Genomic DNA, 15,388 nt, shown 5'->3' on the forward strand with positions numbered 1-15,388 from the left:
TGATGAGTCTCGGTCACTTAAGGAGGTTATTGGAAAACTGAAGTATTGCTATGAACAATCAAAGCGTAAGAATGAATCTCAGCATGGATGGAAAGGAGAGGACAAAGGTAAAGGTAAATGGAATCCTAAGAGGACAAGGCCTCAGTGTGCAGATGAGAAAGAGAATGTGGCACCGCAAAATAAATTTAATGCAGCTAGACAAGGACATGAGCCGCAACAACAGCATAGAGGTGTTGGTATTAGTCGGTTGGAGTGTTGGACATGTGGCAAGGAACACCTTAAGAGAGATTGTCCACAGAACCAGGGTGGTAGGCCTCAGATATACAGTACACAGGAGGTGCAGACTGTTGGGGACATTGATCAGAGTATTCCACGTATCTATGCAGCAGTGGACAATAGGCAGGCAGAACACTAGGCATTTATCATTGAGATGGATGGTAAGATTTGTGATCAATTTATTTCTATTTTGATTGACTGTGTATCTTATTATTGCTATGTTGGTCCTTACTTGGTGGATAAGTGTGGTTTGAATAAGGAGTTTCATGCAGAGTCTTGGTTAGTGCAGTTGGCTACAGATACAAAGAAGCGAGTTCATCATTGGGTACGAGTGTGTGCATTTGATTTAAATGGTATGCCTACAACAACACATTTGAGTGTGTTACCGTTGGGATCATACAGTATGTTGTTGGGCATGGATTGGTTGTATCTACATAAAACCAAGGCTGACTGCTATGACAAAGCTATTGAGTGTGTTGATAAAAATGGAGAACCAAGAGTCTTGCAAGGTAAGAAGAAAGACACATCAGTTAGGATGGTGACAACTATGCAAGCAAAGCATAGCCGTAGAAAAGGGTGCAAGCTATTTGCAGTACACATTTCTAATGATAAGGGTAAGGAGGTTGAAGATGCAGATGTGTTGAGTAAATACCCAGTGTTGCAGCAGTTCAGGATGTATTTCCTAAGGACATTACATAGTTTCTGACTCACAGGGAGGTAGACTTCTCTATTGAGTTAGTTCCAGGGGCAGCGCCAGCATCAAAAGCACCTTACATGATGAGCACACCTAATTTGGTTGAGTTAAAGTTTCAGTTGAAGGAAATGTTAGACAAGGGATACATTAGACCAAGTGTATCACCTTGGGGTGCACCGGTCTTATTTGTGAGGAAGAACGATGGTACTCTCAGATTATGCATTAATTACATGCAGTTGAACAAAGTGACTATCAAGAATAGATATCCTTTGTCGAGGATTGATGACTTGTTCGATCAGCTGAAGGGAGCAGCAATGTTCTCGAAGATTTGCTTGAGATTCAGATACCATCAAATACGCATCAAAGAGGAGGAAATTTACAAGACTACATTCAAAACCAAGTATGGGCATTATGAGTTTGTTGTTGTTCCATTTGGCTTAACTAATGCTCCAAATACATTCATGTATTCGATGAATAGTTTGTTGCATCCATATTTTCATAAGTTTCTTATTGTGTTCATTGATGATATATCGGTATATTCTAAAAATGAGGAAGAAGCATGTCGATCATTTAGCAACAGTTTTGAGGTTGTTGAGGGAGGATTAATTGTATGCTAAGCTCAGCAAATGTATTTTCTTTCAAACTGAGGTTTACTACTTGGGGCATGTTGTCTCCAAGGAGGGCATTGCAGTAGATCCAGAGAAGATAAGGGCCATCATGGAGTGGGTAGCTCCTAAGAGTGTGGATGAGGTGAGATATTTCATGGGTCTGGTAGGTTATTATAGGAGGTTCATTAGGAACTTCTCATAGATTGCTTATCCTCTCACATATTTGCAAAGAGAAGGTAAGGAATTTGAATGGATAGAGGAATGTGAGGCTAGCTTTGAGCAGCTCAAGCAGTTGTTGATGCGTGCACCAATACTACAGATTGCAGATCCAGACAAAGAGTCTGTGGTATGCACAAATGTTTGCAAGAGAGGGCTTGGTGGAGTCCTTATGCAGGATGGATAGGTGGTATGTTATGAGTGTCGGAAACTAAACAAACACGAGCAGAACTACCCAACACATGATCTTGAGTTAGTAGCAATTATACATGCACTAAAGATGTGGAGGCATTATCTTCTTGCAAGCGGTTTTTTCTTATGAGCGATCACATTGGGTTGAGGTATTTGTTTGACCAGCCAAATATGAATTCCAGGCGGGCTAGATGGCTGGCCACGATCAACAAGTTTGACTTTGAGATTAGGTACATCAAAGGTAAAGAGAACAGGGTGGCAGATGCTCTTAGTAGACGGGTACAAGTACATCACTTGGAAGCTATGAGATCCTATTGGACAGATTTACAAGATAGGATCTTACAGGTAGGTCAACAAGATGTCAGGTATATGGAGATTGTGCACATGTTGTAGTAGGGTGATGGTACAGGTACAGGTGGCAATACAAGTACAGGTACATGTTCACAGGTTATGGACTATTGTCTTATAGCAAATGGATTGATCAAGTTCTGAGACAGGATATATGTACCGGATAGTAGTGATCTCAAGAAGGTGATCTTGAGGGAATTTCATGTGAAACCATATTCAGGTCACCCATGCTAACAGAAGACACTGACAGTGATGAAGAGGTATTACTATTGGTTGAATTTTAAGAGGGATGTAACAGAGTTTGTGGTGAGATGCTTTGATTGTCAGCGAGTGAAGGCAGAGTGTAAACATCCAAGTGGTCTGCTACAACCGATTGTGATTCTACAATGGAAATGGGGGGTCATTTCCATGGAATTCATCACAGGGTTTTCAAAGGCAGGGAAGCAATATGATTCCATCATGGCCATTGTGGACAGGTTAACAAAGGTTGCACACTTCATTCCGGTGAAGTCTACATTCTCAACTAGTGATGTGGCACGAGTATTCATCCGAGATGTGGTTAGACTACATGGTATTCCAAATAATATTGTGTCAGACATGGATGCGAAGTTCATTTCTAAGTTTTTGAAGGAGTTATTTGTAGGTTTGGGCACAAATTTGGCCTTCAACATAGCTTATCATCGACAAACAAATGGACGGATAGAGAGGGTCAACAGGATATTAGAGGACATGTTGTGTTATGCAACCAGCTCACCAAATAGAATAAAAGATAGATCAATGACTTCAAAATCAGCCTCTTTGAGGGGGAAACATCCTTTACATTACGCAAATGAACAATTCTTGGATGAGACAAATGAAAAGACCTCATTTCTATATATAGGAGTCTAAGGGGTCACAATATAATCAGAGCCAACATAGCAATAGTAATGTAAGGGCACAACAATAACAATAGTGGGCTTCTATGGGGCACAATAATAAAAATATGGGGACTACATGTGTTGGAAATATTGAGAGGGGGGTGAATCAGTATTTCTTACTTTTTTATTCTAGTGATTGCCAAAAGCATATATAGATATGTATATGTATACACAGAACACAGAAACCAGCAGCTGGAATAAATGCTTTTATTAAAACTCAAGATAGTACAATGAAATAAATACAATATAAGTATATATCTGACTGTGAATAGTTGCCAAGCTCCAACTTGGACTTTAGTGAGGCTCCAACCTCTAGAGCACCAACTCTGTTTAGTAGTGGTTCTGCACTTAGGAGCACCTACCCCTAATGACTTTAGTCCTGTTCAGTTCTGAGGCTCCAACCCAACCTTGGTATACACTGGTATGCTGCTGCACTCTATTCAACTGAGGTTCTCTCACTCCTACTCTCCTGCCTCTGCTGCTTCTGCTGCCTCTACCGCCTCCGCTGCTTTCTGCTGCCTCTTTTGCCTCTGCTGCTTCCACTATCTCACACTCAGGTTCTTCATTACAATAACAACACCAATAGTTCTCTGTTTTTACTGTTTTATACATTCTCATGCCTTTGTCCATTCGTTTCTGCTTACTCGCTGGCTCTTTGGCTTCCTCCTCAGTCGCTGCGGCTTCCTCTGCGCTGTGCAAGTTCACTGACTTTCTGAGGACACGTAGATTCATTTGAGAGGTCCAAAACTCCACGAAGAACACATCTTACTGGTTAAAACTGTAACAGTGCTCCTTTGACAATGATTGCAGGCATACACAGAGTTTTCCAGTTTAACGGAGATGTTATGCTCCAATCGCAATCTCCATCGCCCTGATACACCCCATGTAACTGATGCTCAGCCTTCTAATTCATCAGAACAGTTATCATAGGCCTTTCGGCCCAAAAACCCCACGCAACCCAAAAAACTCGATTACACAAGAAATATGTGCGAAACAGTCGAAAAGACTGAAGGGGCGGACTTCAGGAAATATTACACCCGCATTTAAACCTGTATCGGGTCCGTGCTTAAATCGCAATCGGCGATTCGTGACTCCCGGGGTCCTTTATATATCAGGACCCATGACTCCGCCGATGGTCGATGGGTCGATGCTCCTATGGACGCGATATAATATTAAGCAGCAGTTGATACTCTTGTCGGGTCCGCAACCTTATCGCTATCGGCAATCGCAAAGTGCACTTGACATATTGTAGCCCCTGCTTCTGAAGTGCCGATGCGATGTGCCGGACCCGATAGGATCCCAAATCTCCCGTGCATATATTTTCAAGTTTGCTTTTCGCTTTCGATAGTGTTAAACGCATATATGTAAGGTTTTGGCCACCGATGTATGTTTATGCCGTGGATAGTGTTAAAGTATATATATATATGGTTTTCTCCTCCGATAATGTATTCTGTGCATACATATATAAAATCTGCCTTTCCCGTTGATCGCTGCACCCCGACGTAATATTTCCCTGTCACATCCGACGAATCCGCATGGTTTAAGCCCTGCTATCCGATCATCAACCAAGCTATCCAACGACATTCGCTCCCCTTGATCCTGTGAACTGCCCACGTGTTAACTCGCGATAAAGCGGTTTTTGCCCTATCTCATCTACCACGCGTCGCCCTGTGATTGTGATCACTCGCCCGTGTACGATTACCGTGCACCCTCCAAAGGCAGTGCGAACAATACCGTTTACCGCCGTCCCCCGCTCACTATCTCCCGTGCATCTTTATCGCCCAGTAGCTGTTGGATCTTTTTCGCTGGAAATCTGACGGCTCATGTTTGTTTGCTGTTAAACGCGTCCACTACTCCTCCGATAGTGTATTGGCTTTGTCTCCTCTTCTTTGGCTCTGTCTCCTCCTCTTAGCTCTGTCTACTCCTTGAATATTGCCATATTGACATCAATGACAATCTGTGTCCAACATGGGGACAAAAATATAATAAGGGGGTTTCACTAATAACAATAAGGCGATACACTAGTAGTTTAGGGACCTAACATGCCCCTCTCCTTCAAAAAGTGTTCTCCTCAACACTTGAGTAGTTCTAGATGCTTATGTATAAAATTTTCATCCTCCCATGCAAAATCTTCAGCAGTTAAGTTCTTCCACTTGATGAGATACTTTGAAATTGATCAATTTCGTAGTTGTTGGGTTCTTATTTCCATGACTGCTTCAGGTTACAATATGATTTTTCCTTCCTCATCAAGTTCCAGCAATATTGTTTGAACTGTGAGTTTGTCACCTATAACCTTCTTTAAACATGAAACATGGAAAACTGGGTGCACTCGGGAAGATGCAGGAAGCTCCAATTTGTATGCCATAGTACCAATATTTTGCAACACCTTGTAAGTATCATGGTACTTTGGTGATAATTTATTATCCTTCCTAGCTTGCTTGAGGGACATTTATTTGTATGGTTGTAGTCGTAAAAATACCCTGTCGCCTATATCAAAACTTTTTTTGGTGCGATGTTGATTTTCCTGTTGTTTAATTCAATTTTGTGCCAAAGTGAGGTTATCCTTTAAAAGTTGGAGAACTTTTTGTTGATGCTCGATGTGATCTTCCACTGCTTGAACCTTAGAATGATTGTCCAAGACTTTTTATGATTTTGTTGTTTGAACTTGTAGTGAACATATTTTGCCCCATTGTTCATTCTTCAGAAGCCTTGTCATGCCATTAGAGCTGATTATCTTTCCTGGTTTACCTGCGATACCCCTTAATTCAACTTCCTTTCCTTCCCAAAAAAAATTCAAGAAAAGTTCTTGAAAATTGAAAGTTATCGTTCCCAAAGATTGTAAACATTGGACTCCTAGTACAACATCATCACAACCCATTGGAATGGAAAGAATTAGACTATTCAAGACATACTATCCCAACGATAGCTTGATATTATGGCACTTTTCAGAGCAATTTATGGTTCCTCCATTTGCAACCATTACTTGACACTCTGGTGTTGGACATAGGAAGCAATTCAATTCCTTGGCTAACTTACAATGAATAAAATTATGGGTACTACCCAAATCAATCACTTTTAATACCTTTTTATTCTTGATATGTCATTCTATCTTGAGAGTTTGAGGAGTGGTAATTCCTATCAATGCATTACAAGATATGGACATATTCATTTCTTCTTTCTCTGGGATTGGTTCGTGGTGGATATCCTCTTCTTTTAACGTTTCTTGTTATTTTCTTCCTCCTCTTCCCCATCTATGTAAATTAATTTCTTCTTAACACACTTATGACTTTTAATGTATTTTCTATCACAACTGTAACAAAGCCCCTTTTCTCTTTTTTTCTTCCAATTGTTATGGTGTCAACCTTGTAGGTTGTGGAAGGCTAGGAGCAACAACACTTCCATATTTATGTTTATGATTGGTATGCTTCCTTGTTGTCATAATTTTTCTTCCAATTTTTCTTGCCAACTTGTATGATTTCTCCAATGAATCAGGTTCCCAAAGGCAAACCTCATGTTGGATGTTATCCTTTAAAGTCCCTATGAAGACAGGAATCCTCTGCTTCTTTGGAATATCATTTACCTTTATATTCATTTTTTGGAATTCCTCAATGTGCTCTCCCATTGATCCCTTTTGTTTGAGATTTATCAATTGGCTAAAGAAGGTGTCGCTCTTTGTATCCTCATAATGTGCTATCATTTCCTCCGTGAAAATTGACCAAGTGACAAGTGGTTTATGAGAAAAAGGCTCTCTATACCATACTAACTGATTTGGTTCTAAATATAAAGATGCAATACGTACCTTTTCTAACAGTTGCACATCATGTAGATCAAAATATTACTCCATCTGTAGTATCCAAGTTACCAGATCCTTGCCATCAAACTTCCTCATATCTCTTTTTCTTTGTTTTAGGATCTTGATCTTGAAACGAATGTAACTCTGTAATTTCAGATCTCCAAGTTCTAAAATTGTGTACTGTGGTAGCCCTCTGAGTCCTTTTTCCAACCCCGCAGGTCTGATCGAGATTAGATTCTTCAAAAAAGAGTTATGCCCAATTTCCTAAGATGACCTGATTATATACTGGTTCAGTAGAGCGAACTTGTACGAAGTGGCACGTGTCATTGTTTTGACCTTTGGCCTTGAAAATGATACCCAATGCAGTTTGTCCTCTTTCTACCACTTTTTATGAAATTTGAATCCGATGCTCAAAGAGAAAGTTATGACGATTTTCTCAAGGTCACCTGTTTGAGATGGAATTTAGGAGCCTGCAAAAACCCTAACTTCCTTGGATCATATCTCTAAAAATATATCGAACCAAGTTCTAAAATTCATAAGTGAGGTGCAGCACAATTTTGGCTCAAATGGGTTTTAATTTCAGCTTCCGAAGCTTTGTAGAAAAATGTTATAGTGAAAATTCCACGATGACCTATTTGAGATGGAATTCTAAGACCTACAAAAACCCTAACTTCCTCAGCTCATATCTCTGAAAATATAGCTAGACAAGATTTGAAATTCGGACATGAGGTTTAGAAATATTTAGGCTCAAATGGGTTTTAATTTCAGTTTCTGAAACTTCGTAGAAACAAAGTTATAGTGAAAATTCCACGATGGCTTGTTTGAAGCAGCGAAACCCTAGAATCCAAAGCTTTGATACCAAATGTTATGCAACCAACTCACAAAATATAAGAAAAGATAGATCAACGACTTCAAAATCAACCTCTTCGAGGGGGACACCCATTTTACATTACACAAATGAACAATTCTTGGATGATACAAACGACATGACCTCATTTCTATATATAGGAGTCTAAGGGGTCACAATATAATCAGAGCCAACATAACAATAATAATGTAAGGGCACAACAATAACAATAGAGGGATTATATGGGGAACAATAATAACAATATGGGGACTACATGGGCACAACAATACAATAAGGGGGTTGCATTAATAAAAATAAGGGGCTACACTAGTAGTATAGGGACCTAACATGTTGAAGATGTATGTGATGCATCAGCAACGAAAGTGGAAAGAGTATCTTCCTTTGGTAGATTTCACATACAACAATGGTTATTAGGAGTCACTTAGGATGAGTCCTTTTGAGACATCGTATGGGTGGAGTTGTAACACTCCCATTAGTTGGAGTGATCCAGTTAGCAGAGTATTAATTGGACTAGATATCTTGGCACACATGGAACAATAAATGTAGGTGATCAAGAAAACTCTTAAGGAAGCACAGAATAGGAAGAAGAGTTATGTAGATAGGAATAGGTTGTTCAAGGAGTTATAGGTTGGGTAACATGTGTACTTGCACACCAAACTGAAGAAGAGTTCCTTGTGGATTGGATCATGTGCAAGGTTAACACCACGGTTTTTTGGACCCTTCAGTATCATTGAGAGGATTGGGCCAATAACCTATCGACTTGCACTACCTCCAACAGTGAAAGTCTACGATGTTTTCCATGTATCTTTTCTTAAGAAGTATGTTAAGGATGTTGATCATGTGATTGATTGGTCTATATTGCAGGTGGAACCAGATGGAGAATTTCATTCAGAGCCTCAGTGTATATTGCATAAAAAGGTGCTCATGCTTTGGAATCAAGAAATCGAGCAAGTTAAAGTGCAATGGAAGCACTTTGGGCCTGATGAAGTTACATGGGAGATGGTGGATCAGATGCCGGCTATGTATCCTTCCCTGTTTTCCGGTTGAGGCAAAGTAGCTTGACATGGTTGTTTGGCATTTGCCTATGGTGGTTTGGTATTTGCTTATGGTGGTTTGGAATTTTCTTTATGGTGGTTGATATATGCTTTATGATGGTTTGATATATTTTATATGATGTTTTGATATATTCTTAGACATGGTGTTTAGTATATGTTTTGATATATGTTTTGGTATATGATTTGGTATCTGTATTTTTTATGATGTTGCTATATGTACACCCGGGTATGGATGTAAATACTATAACGAGCTATGTTATAAAGATCCACTATGTGGTATAGGTGTCATGTTATTATGATATCATGTGGTTATGTTATCGAGATGTTATGATGTTATATGAGTTGGCACTCAACAGGATGATCATTGTAAATATTGTAATGAGTTGTGTTATAAATTCCACTATGCAGTATGTTGTCATGTTGTCATGGTGTTTATCTTGAGTAGGTCTTTCATTGTAAATATTGCATCAAGCTATGTTATAAAGCTCCATGAGAAGTATGTCTTCTTTCAGCAGGTTGTTGACGTATATGTGTGATTGAACACAGAGGACGGTGTCCCCTAAGGGGGAGGGTTCTGTAATAGCCCTGGTGAAAATTCCTTGTAATAAAAGTTAAAAACAATAACCACGATTGATGGGACACTTATTCCAAGCTAAATGTTGGGCAAGACATCTTAGGGGGTGTTCATTTGATTGTTTATAACTAAAGAAATTGGCAAAGGAAAAGGCTAAGGCTTTGGAAAGGCAAAATGGCATTTTTGGCACAACTATTTATGAAAATAATGGAAATTAGGAGAAAAAGGATGCGAAAGGTCACAGGTTTCATGTGAGGAGGAAAATGAAGAAAATAGAGGCCTCATTCATAAAAAGGCTTTTGAGGATCAGTTGGTAACCTTTTGTCAGTTTAGTTTTGGAGCACTCTCATTATTCTCTCTCTCTCATACTCTTGGATACTTAGAGTTTTCTTGGAGCACTTTGGCATTGGAGCAAGAAAGGTAAAGAAGGCAAGAGGAAGCAAGGATTAAGTAGGGAAATACAAGATTAAGAAGGTACATCGGGCTTCATTACAGGTATCGACTTGCATGTGTATTTTCCTTGCTAGATTTGGCATGCATGGCATTGCATGTGGTTCTTTTCTATCATGGCATGGGTTTTTCCAGGTGTAACAGTGTTTTTCAGCCTAGCCTTGCCATTTCCAAATAGCCATGGTGTGATGGGGTTCTCATGTTTTGGTTGAGCTAGATTGCCAGATGGATTCGAAGTTGAGTGGGGTGGATCTCCGAATGATAGAGCACATGGCCTAGTGGTCCCTGAACTGGACTGTGGATCATGGTAAAGCCACTAGCCTAGTAACCCCTGAGCCAGATTGTGGGTTGCGGTAAAGATAGGATTGTGTTGCCTCGGTGGGCCTAGGAATCCTTGTTGGTGAATGACAAGATATATGTTAAAGTCAAGAGGTGGATTGTTCTCTGTTGGGCCTAGTAATCCCAGTTTTGGGATATGTAGTAAAGCCTGGAGAGTGGGTCTCGGTTTAGGGCTTAGTGATCCAGGTTTGGATTGCAGTAAATCTTGAGAGACTAGGAGACAGGAAAATTCCTCATGGTGTAGGTGGAGAAATATGGTGGCATCCATGCTTGTTTGGCCTAATGATCGGGTGGAGATCATGGTAAATCATGTTATGATGTGTTCATTGTGTCAGCCCGGTGATCCAGGATAAATTACGGTAAATCCTAGTTTTATTGATGATGGTAAGGTAGTTTAGCCTCGGTATGCCCTGGTTGGTTCCTTTGGTTTGAGTCCCACATTCATGCTTGGAATATGGCACGGGGGTGAATGGCTGAAGAGAGATTTTCCTCAGTCATTCTATGGTTGGGTGGAACGTGGAAATCCCATCTCCGGTTGGTTCATTGCATTGATTAATGAGAAATTCACTCCCTTGATTTTCATGTGAAAATGTACTGATGTATATATGGATTTTGATGGTTAATATCTTTATGGTATTTATGTTCCTATTATGTTGGTTATATGTATATTTTGTGAGAGCAGCTATGTATTCCTCTCAGCATGTTTTTACTTGTAATTAAATGGATATGGTATATATGACCTAGTAAGTGATAAGGCGGAAAATGGCACGAGGGGACAATGGTTCATAGTGATTCTTAGATAAGTATGAGATACCTACATTAATTATGGTGTTTACACATGGAGGCTACATGTTGACAATATGTTTTATGAAATGTCTGTCATGGCTAGTAGGGGTCTAGTTAAGGTCTTGATCAACTTATTGTTTTTGCATCACTTTTTCCTTGTACTTTACTTGATTTTGAGCTTTCATTCCATTCTGGGAAATGGCCTGGGCTCTGGGCCTAAAAAAGTGGCTTAAATATCGGGGTCATTGGCATAGAACTAGCAACTTTAGTCCACAGTCACTGGCAAGTAGGCCTATGAGAGCAACTTTAGGTCTACGGTCTCTCCCTTTCCCATAGCATGAGAGTGACTGTGGCCTAGGAGGTCCAGAACAATAGTGGGACCCAAGGACAGGTTGTCTGAGTGGTTGACTTGTCTTATGAGGGTTTTGTTGATGATGTTGGATGACTGCATGTGATGTTCCATATATTCCACTTCCTTAAGGTCACCTAGGAGGTCAAATCTGATCATAGTAGCCTCTTGTCTCATGTTTACCCCAATTGGCATGGTTACCTGGGTGGATGTGGGAGGAGGGTGTTACAGGTTCTAAATATAAAGATGCAATACTTACCTTTTGTGAGGGTTGCATATCCTGTAGATCAAAATATTGCTCCATCTGTAGTATCCAAGTTACTGGATCCTTGCCATCAAACTTCCTCATATCTATCTTTAGAATGTGGTGGTTCTTAAACCCCACATTGGAATATTTAAAATCGTAATTCATATTCCCTTTGTCTTCATCATGATTTTCATGGATTACTTGGTCACCACTGGGAAGCCTTTCTTCTAGTAATTTTTCCAAACCTTCCTTCAACCTCTCTATCTTGGCATTCATCGTTGCTTCCATGTCCACTTTTAAACCATCATTCAAAACTCCCACTTCCCTTTTTATACCATCTATCTTAACTCCAATGTCCCTTTTTATACCATCTATCTTAACATTCATCATGGCTTCCAATTCATTTTTTGTTACTTTTTGTGAGAGTGAAATTTGTTGCACTTGGCCTCGTAAATTTGATATATCAAGTTTCATTTCTTCCTCTTCTTCATGCGTCATAGAAGAGCTTTATGGTTGCTTACTAGGTGTGTCCATTTTTTTGTTTCGAAGCATTTTGGAATAAAACAATGATATATATTATTCAATATGCCCCTTGAATCACTTCAAACTATTTTTTCAAACAAAAGTTATGCAAAATTTAAAAAATACACATCTTTTTCTTGCTTTTTAGGAACCAGATATTGCAACTATTGTATCTCTGTAATTTTGAATCTCCAAGATCTAAAATTTCGTCCTGTAGTATCCCTCTGAGTCTTATTTCCAACCCAACAAGTCAAACCAATATTGGCTTATTCAAGAAAGAGTTATGTCCAATCTCCCACGATGACCTAAGTATAGACTATTTCAATAGAGCTAACTTGTACGAAGTGCCACATGTCAAAGTTTCAACCTTCGGCCCTGAAAATGATACCCAAAATGCGACAGTCCATCCTCTTTCCATTAATTTTTATAAAATTCAAATCTGATGCTTAAAGAGAAAGTTATGAATATTTTCCCTAGGTCACATGTTTGAGATGGAATTATGGAGCCTACAAAAACCATAACTTCTTGGGATCATATCTCCGAAAATATAGAGATACAAGATCTGAAATTCGTACACAAAGTTAACCAAGGTTTTGGCTCCACGTGGTTGCAATTTCAGCTTCTAAAGTTTCGTAGAAAAAAATCTATAGTGAAAATTCCACGATGGCCTATTTGAAGTAGCAAAACCCTAGAATCCAAAGCTCTAAAACCAAATGTTATGCAACCAACTCACAAATAGATAGATCAACGACTTAAAAATTGTCCTCTTTGAGGAGGAAACCTATTTTACATTACATAAATGAACTATTCTTGGATGATACAAATGACAAGGCCTCTTATATATATATATATATATATATATATATATATATATATATTGTTATTGTTGTGCCCTTACATTATTATTGTTATGTAGGCTCTGATTATAAGTTTAAGGGGTCACAATATAATCAGAGCCTACATAACAATAATAATGTAAGGGCACAACAATAACAATATGGGGGCTACATGGGCACAACGATAACAATAAGTGGGATACACTAGTATTATATGTTGGAAATACCGAGGGGGGGGGTTGAATCTGTATTCCTTTCAATAAGTGTTATTATTAACTTTTCAGAGCATTAGTTAATCTTCAATTGTTATTAGTGTTTGTACAATGATAGCAATAAACAAAAAGGAACACAAATGCACACAATTTTTAAGGTGGAAACCCCCTCTAGGAAAAAAACCACCTGAACGCTTTTCTAATAATTCTTTAATCTTCAACTCCAATTGAAAAGAAAGCTCCAATTTCCTAGAATCTAGAAAAGCATTCTTCTTCAACTCCAATGCTTGAGATTCTTCAGTAGTCAACTGAACAGATGCCCCAATACCCAATGAGCTACAATTCACCCTAGCACCACCCTAAATTTTTCACAGGCTTGAACATGTTGGTGACTTCATGCACCACCCTACCACCCTATAGAAGAATAAAAGAAGAATGGACTCCCGTACCAGGGAAAATGGTCCACTTTACAATGATATAGAATGATGTGGAAGAAGAAGACACACTAGACCATAACCCCAACTATGACACAACCACCTAATGATGATCCTAGACCTCCCGATAGTGCCTCTTCAACTCTTGGCAGATAGACACTTGTACAACTTTTACAATGATGCTTTTACAATGACTTTGTACAATGACTCTATGCAGTGTTGCCCACTTGAAGACTTCATGTGTTGAACTTCTTGTTGTTGTTATGCACCTTAATTGTTGCTCTTGTCATGCTACCCTTTCTCACTCTTCAGAAAATTAGATTATGCATTGAGCCTTCTCTTGATGAATATATAATACCTACAAAAAGTCTTCAAGGAAATACCCATGACATGATAATAGCAAAGCTTACCTCATCCTGTAGAGCATATATCAGTGCTAAACAAAAACAACAAATTAGAATGACTTACAAACCATGAGGAATTACGAGGAGAGCTATATATCGATAGAAATATATTTTTGAGTAGAGTATTCCTATCATGGTTATGAGACAAGAAACCATGAATGATGATGCCCAATGTGCCATGGAAGTTTAGGGTCATCCTTGGTGCTGCTTGGGTTGAGATCATGACAACCTCATATCATCTTTAGATCAACAATCTCCCCCTTTGGAATTGATGGCAACACAAGTACTCCCCCTGCAATCAGGGCACATCTTCCTACTGCCTTCTCTCCCCCTTTGACATCAATGGAAAAGGGTAACTCCCCCTGACACACAACCATCTTAAGGACCTGTACACACTTCCACTCCCCCTTTATTTTCTAAATAAGGAAAATCTAATGAGAACTTGGGAGAATCCCAAGCTTCTGGTGAAGATATTCAAATGCTTCACGAGGTAAAGGTTTAGTGAAGATATCAGCGATTTGTTCTTTTGTACCAACATATTCAAGTTTGATATTCTTTTCAGTGACTTATTCTCTAACAAAATGATATTTGATCAGAATGTGTTTTGTTTTTGAATGTATGATAGGATTCTTAGAGATGTTGATGGCATTGGTGTTATCACAAAAGATGGGAATATGCTCACTGAATTATACTTGAAGATCTTGCAAAGTTTGTTTCATCCAAAGGAATTGAGTACAACAAGTTGTCGCTGCAATGTATTCTGCTTCCGTTGTAGATAATGAGATTGAGGTTTGCTTTTTTCTCAACCATGATATGAGACAACCACCTAGATAGAATGTTGCTCCACTAGTACTCTTACGATCATCAACGCTTCCTGCCCAATCTGCATCTATAAAGGCTTGAATAATGAGATTGTGATGAACGAAGTTGTCGACCTTTTCTTGTTCCAATCCATTCATTTATGTCACCAATGATTTGATTTGATTTGATGGATGGTTCTTTTGAATCCATTCTTTTGTTCTCTTTGGAGGAGCTTCTTATTGTTGTTCTTGTATACCTTATTGGTCATTATTTACTTCTTCCTGGTTGACAATTGCTTCTTGTCCTAGTATTTTCTCTGTACCTTTTTCAGTCTCTGTCTCAAGTTTCAAAGATTCTAGATCGTCATCATTATTCGTTAGAACACCATCTTCGTCAAATGTAACATTTATTCTCTCCACTATCTGTTTTCGTCTTAGATTATAGCATTTATAGGCCTTTATTTTGCG

The sequence above is a fragment of the Pinus tabuliformis genome, chromosome 9 (genome assembly GCF_031772625.1).
Source record: "Pinus tabuliformis cultivar Carrire ecotype Pingquan chromosome 9, CPIR1, whole genome shotgun sequence".
Taxonomy (NCBI): domain Eukaryota; kingdom Viridiplantae; phylum Streptophyta; class Pinopsida; order Pinales; family Pinaceae; genus Pinus; species Pinus tabuliformis.